This window comes from Anolis sagrei, chromosome 6 (genome assembly GCF_037176765.1).
Source record: "Anolis sagrei isolate rAnoSag1 chromosome 6, rAnoSag1.mat, whole genome shotgun sequence".
NCBI lineage: Eukaryota > Metazoa > Chordata > Lepidosauria > Squamata > Dactyloidae > Anolis > Anolis sagrei.
Window position 1 is genome coordinate 122,751,362 of NC_090026.1, and position 6,993 is coordinate 122,758,354.

General features: G+C 42.3%; 1 pseudogene; it reads right to left on the reverse strand.

Moving 5' to 3' along the window:
• Positions 1–273: 273 nt before the first annotated feature.
• On the reverse strand, positions 274–765 carry LOC132779800 (adenosine 5'-monophosphoramidase HINT1-like; annotated as a pseudogene).
• Positions 766–6,993: the final 6,228 nt, after the last annotated feature.

Sequence of the window (6,993 nt, forward strand, 5' to 3'; positions counted from 1 at the left end):
CAAGGGCAGAGTAAGCTGTGCTGTGCAGTTTGAGGTCAATCAACACTATCTTGCCTTCCACTGGGAAGTAGCAACAAATCTCTGCAATTGGGAGAACGATGTTTTTTTCCCCAACATGCTTAGAACTTTATTAAAAATGGTTTGCACCAACTTTTTAATTCACCTCAACAAATTCAGTGACTAAAGTTTATTGACAGCGGTTGGATTTTTCAATGTAAGTGTTCACTTAACTGGAGAAATGTTTAGAGTACTAGTCTCTCTTTCCCTTAGTTCCTAACCTGGAGGCCAACCTAGTTGTCGACCACTGAGGACATGAAGGTGTACATGGTAGACAGACTGGCCGCCATCTGGATCTTCATTGAACACCATTCGGAAACCCCTGGCTAAGCCCAATTCAGCTGCACATTTCTTGCCAACAATCATTAAGTGGGTTGCTGTAGGTTTTTCCGGGCTATATGGCCATGTTCTAGAGGCATTTTCTCCTGACATTTCACCTGCATCTATGGCAAGCATCCTCACAGGTAGTGAGGTCATTAAGTGTCCAAGAAGAGCTTAATCAGAATCTTGTGCTTGAGAGAGCTGAGAAATTGGCTTCTTGGGAACCACTAGGAAATGTGTTGGCACTTGTGGAGAAACGTCATGGAACCCAAGGCACATCTCATCCTCAAAGATGATTTTGGCAGGGATCACTTTGCAAATGATCTTCCCGAAGATGGTGTCTCCACCCAGCTGCGCTACTTGCGCCTTGCTGATCTCATCGGCCATCTTACTCCATTAAGAACCATGTTTCTTTAGACGACTCTGCATATTCCTCCTTGCAATGATTTTCTCCATCTCCCTTTTTCGGTGTGGCCTCCATAGCTGTACAGTTGCATTCTGGAAGGCACCCGCTCATACTGACAGTCCTGGAAACCATGTCCCCCTCCAAAATCCAGCTCATTTTGTTGATTTGTTGAGGTGGATCTGTAATTGGTTAAGTGAATGAACCCAGGGGGTGATTCTCCCCAATGCTTCCTCTTCATCCTGGAAAGAACAGACGAGTGGGGTTCCGTCCTGGGCCCGGTCCTGTTCAACATCTTTATTAATGACTTGGATGAAGGGTTAGAAGGCACAATCATCAAGTTTGCAGATGGGACCAAATTGGGAGGGAGAGCCAGTACTCCGGAAGACAGGAGCAGAATTCAAAACGATCTTGACAGATTAGAGAGATGATTGGCCAAAACGAACACAATGAAGTTCAACAGGGAGAAATGCAAGATACTCCACTTAGTCAGAAAAAATGAAATGCAAAGATACAGAATGGGGGACGAAGCCTGGCTCAACAGCAATACATGTGAAAAAGATCTTGGAGTCCTTGTGGGGAGGAAGGTGAACATGAACTAACAATGTCATGCGGCAGCAAAAAAAGCCAATGACTTCACCAAATCTCTAGGCAATTGGAAAGCCTTGTTTGCATTGGCACCCCATTTGTGAAATGGCCACCTTTGGGAAGCTCAATTGGAACCAATGTACTTTAACACCCTCTCAATGGATTTGCCTTTGAAGACAGTTCATAAACTTCAACAGGTCCAAAGAACTGCAGTCAGGTTGCAAGTAGAACATTTTTGCAATAGCAAAAAGGCTTTTGTGATACTGTTTTTCACCTGTTTTGAAGTAAGATCTCAACTGGCTTCAATTCTGTTGTTATTTAATACTATTTTAATACAGATTTTAGTGTGTTTTATTTTAACACACTAGGTCCTCTTTCTTCACACATTCAGCACCCATGGACTCAATCATCCACAGCTTAAAAATATATATACTTAATAATCTAAAGAAAAACCCCTCAAAGTTTGATTTTACCATTTTACATAAGGGCTACCATTTTCTTACACCACTGTATATGACTGGACTTGAGCGTCCACAGATTTCAGTATCCACAGAGGTCCTGAAGCCAAACCCCAGCAGATATTAAGGCCCCTGTGTATGTGTTTTTTGGTATTCTATGTCCTTTCATAAGCCAACTTGAGTCCCAACCTGGAAGAAAAGTGTGATATAAATAAATAGTTTCAATGGCTGAGTGGGAAAAAGAAGGGGCCTGAGGCTATTAAGAATTGTGGTAGTTGAAGTCCAAAACACCTCGAGGGCTTAAGTTTGCCCATGCCTGGTCTACATTGGCCATATAATGCAATTTGAACTACATTATATGGTCAATGTAGACCAACATAATACAGTTTGAACTGCACTGAAAACTGCATTATATGGGTCTACTCTATATTGACCATGTATTGCAATTCAAAATGCATTATATGGCACTGTAGATCCAGCCTAGGAGATTCGTAGAGGCATAACTGTACAATGCAGGTTGTGTAAACCATGCTTTCTTTCGTTGCTTGCACCAGCTCCAGTGGAAGGTATTTTTCTGCCTCCTGGGAAAAGCTCAACTGGGAAGGTACAATCTCATCATCCTCTGAGCCATTTCCACACAATGTTGATCACTCTCGCTGGCAATCCAGATGTTATTTACATCAACACAATGACATTAAACACTTGTCCAAGCCGCATTAGCAGCGCCAATAACAATACAGAAACACAAATAACAGACGTGCAAATAGAGAGATTTCGGCAACAGTTTGTGTAATTCCAACAACCTGCCGCGCTATTGCTTAAGCTGCGCTGATTCATGAGTAAATTGTCATGTTGTGGGTGGGAAAGCAATCTGCAAAAAAAGAAAAGAAAAAAAAGGAAAAGGGCCCCATCTGTGCCAACACAGCATTCCTTCCTTTTGTGTTTCTGTTTGTTTGCTTCTGCCAAAGTGCTGAGAAAACATCAACATGCCTTTCTCCTGGCATTGTTTATCCTGCTGCAGCTTGGCATGCCAGTATGCGTGTATATGTATGCGTGTGTGTGTATTTGGGAACAGTCACGGTGCATAAGTGGATTAACTCAAGAAGGATCAATTTTGAGCCGTCCCCACCCCCAGGCAGCACAGCTTACTTAGCATGGCAATATGATTTTCAACAAGAATGATGACAATTTCACTAACAAGATTTTTGTGTTCAGACGCAAACAATGTAAGTTTAAAGAACGTTATCTGTAGCCTTCAAAAAAATTCACTTGCCAACAGGCCCAGGGCAAGAAAGGCCTTGTGCTTGGTGAGCAAAAAATGTTTGGTGAGAGAAAGGACATTTTAGTAACTAAATTTTAGTACCTAAAACTGGTTGCTAGAAATACCAGGAGTAGATTTTTAGGAGAGCAAGTTTAAGTGTGTATTCAAATAGGTGCCAGTCTTCTACCGGGCACAATTCAAATGCTGGCTTTAGCCTATAAAACCCTAAACGGTTCTGGCCCAACTTACCTGTCCGAACGTATCTCACCTTATGAACTGTCTAGGACTTTAAGATCATCTGAGAAGGCCCTGCTCTTGGTCCCACCTTTATTTACAGTACTTGTACACCGCTTTGAGTCCCCCTCGGGGTGAGAAAAGCGGTATACAAATACTGTAAATAAATAATTCTTCACAGATGTGTTTGGTGGGAACGAGAGACAGGTCCTTCTCAGTGGTGGCCCGTCGGCTGTGGAACGCTCTTCCCAGGGATATTAGAATGGCCCCCTTCCTCTTAACATTTCGCAAAAAAGTTAAAACCTGACTTTTCAAGCAAGCATTTGTAACAAGCAGAGATAGACCCACGGAACGACTGGACAATGTGAATGAATAATGATTTCAGTAAGGAGACGCCAAGGATATATGTTTTTATTGACTGTATATGAAATTATATTTTATATGCTAATCTCAGTTCTTGTGGGTTTTTTCGGGCTATATGGCCATGTTCCAGAGGCATTTCTCCTGACGTTTCGCCTGCATCTATGGCAAGCATCCTCAGAGGCAGTGAGGTCTGTTGGAACTAGGAAAAAGGGTTTATATATCTGTGGAATGACCAGGGTGAGACAAAGGGCTTTTGTAAGTTGGGCTAGGTGTGAATAATTCAACTGACCACCTTGATTAGCATACAATGGGCTGACTGTGCCTGGAGCAAACTCTTCTTGAAAGGTGATTAGATGTCCCTGCCTGTTTTTCTCTCTGCTGTTTTTGCTGTTGCAATTTTAGAATTTTTTAATACTGGTAGCCAGATTTTGTTCATTTTCATGGTTTCTTCCTTTCTGTTGAAATTGTCCACATGTTTGTGGATTTCAATGGCTTCTCTGTGTAGTCTGACATGGTGGTTGTGAGAGTGGTCCAGCATTTTTGTGTTCTCAAATAAAATGCTGTGTCCAGGCTGGTTCATCAGGTGCTCTGCTATGGCTGATTTCTCTGGTTGAGTTAGTCTGCAGTGCCTTTCATGTTCCTTGATTCATGTTTGGGCAATGCTGCGTTTGGTGGTCCCTATGTAGACTTGTCCACAGCTGCAGGGTATACGGTAGACTCCTACAGAAGTGAGAGGATCCCTCTTGTCCTTTGCTGAACGTAGCATTTGTTGGATTTTCTTGGTGGGTTTGTAGATTGTTTGTATGTTGTGTTTCCTCATCAGCTTCCCTATGCGATCAGTGGTTCCCTTGATGTATGGCAGGAACACTTTTCCTCTGGGTGGATCTTCATCTTGACTCTCAGTTCCAGCAGACCTCACCTCTGAGGATGCTTGCCATAGATGCAGGCGAAACGTCAGGAGAAATGCCTCTAGAACATGGCCATATAGCCCGAAAAACCCACAAGAACTGAGTGATTCCAGCCATGAAAGCCTTCAACAATACATTATATGCTAATGTTTTAACTGTTTTTATGTTGTTGGGGGCATTGAATTGTGCCGAACATGAACTGTCCTGAGTCACCCACGGGCTGAGAAAGGCAGTATATAAATACAGTAAATAAATAAATAAGTTATTGGATATAGGGATATGTTGTAGAAAGTTGTTGGAGATAAGAGATAAGAGAATACTGAAAGCTGTCATGCATTGAATTGAGTTGTAGTTCCCAATCTGTGGGCCACAGCGAAGAATTTCCTGACCATACGAGCTGTTCAACAGTGGAAGTCTGTCTCAGAGTGTGGCGGAAGCTCCTTCCTTGGAAACTTTTAAACAGTAACAACCAGTTTTAACCCAACCTACTGACTAATATTAAAAGCATATTGCCTCTGCACCAGGAGATTCCATTAATATATTGTAAATGAAATTGTTGTCCACCTAGTAGCTAAGATCACTATATTTTGGCTGTGAGTTTGACCAGTTACTAATAGGTGTTGTTAGGAAATATTGGGACACTGATATGGATGAAATAATCTAAAATGGGCAGTTTATCCTGGTGAAAATGTGCCCCTGAATGAAGAAAACGTCATGTGGGTCTGGATAATAACATTGGCTTGTACGGGAACCAAACCAAGGGCTTCCAGAGACCCCTTTTCACACCTGGAGGGGTTTTCCTCTATTACTGAAAAAAAGAGGATATTCTTTAAAATAATCCAAGACCGAAAGGTTATTTCAGCCAAAGTAAAGGAACGTTCACTGAAACTAATTCATACTTGGTATTTATCACCTTTAAACATTTTACTACATATATAAAACATCCCTTTACTGGAGAGCTTGTAAATGGACTTGGTCATATTATCTTACGTGGTGGAAATATGCTCTGTAAATAATGTTTGACTCGAATTTAAGCTGAAGTAAGTAAAAGTGTATGTTATGATTTTATTTTAAGCTGCACATTATCCTTGAGATTTATTATTATTATTATTCATGACTTAGGGGTGTAATTTTGAGCTAGGATGGTTGGAGAAGTGGAGGAAAGTTTTTTTTTGTCATGTCAGGAGCGACCTGAGAAACTGCAAGTCGCTTCTGGTGTGAGAGAATTGGCCGTCTGCAAGGATGTTGCCCAGGGTATGCCCAGATGATTTGATGTTTTATCATCCTTGTGGGAGGCTTCTCTCATGTCCCCACATGAGGAACTGGAGCTGATAGAGGGAGCTCATCCGCCTCTCCCCGGATTCGAACCTGCGACCTGTCAGTCTTCAGTCCTGCCGGTACAGGGGTTTAACCCACTGCGCCACTGGAAAGTGAAAAGGTAGCATATATATTTGAATATTGTGCAACCCTGAGGGCAGGTTTTGGGGGCAAAATTGTGGATTTTGATGTGAACCACGGATAAGTTGAGGGTCATTCCTCAGAGAAGGGAAGCATCAGTGCCACCTCAGGGGGTTGGCTGCCCCTAGCCGATGCGGCAATGTTTTGACCCAGGCTTTCAAAAAGATCAGATGTGGGGCCAGGATGGAGAGAGTAAATGAAAATGGTGCTTCTTTTAGGTTCTCCTGGCATGGATGAAGCTCTTGCCTTCTCTATTCAGAGAAAGGGATAGTACATATATTGTGTGATGGCACGCCCGAGCCTATGGGAAATCTATAGTGTCTGGCTTTATTCGGGGGCTATCTGTATACTTTCTGTTAAGATTCAGACCCTTAGCAGACAGAGGCACTTTAGACAAGGTGAAATGATAACCAAAATGAGTTTACTGCAAACAAGATGAATAAAGGATTAACTCCACTCAGGACTACCATAAGGGAACTTAAAACAATACATTACAAAAGGAGCCTTTGCTGGTTGCAGTCATCTTTCTGGGGTCTTTGAAAGCTTCCTGCCTCTGGTGCAAAGCAATGGTTATAAACGGTCTCAATCTTCTTTCTTGTGAAGCATAAGCTGGTCATAAGCTTCTGTTGTCGTTTGGACTGCTGGTATAAAATACCGCTGAATGCAGGTGCTAAGGATGCCTGTTTTTGGATTGCTTGGGCCTAGGATACCAGACAATGCACCAAGCCTCTAGTGACTGTAGAAAAAGGATGAGTCCAGCAAGAAAGCTGTATACAGGCATATGGAATAAACCAACAAACACTGGTCTCTGGGGGGATTTTAAGCCAAAACGAATACAAAGGAAGGTATCTAAACTATTGGGAAAACCTATAAACAGGAGGAACTAAATCAGAGGAGGGGAAAAGGCAGAGCCCAGACTTCACATATTTACCCATTCATATA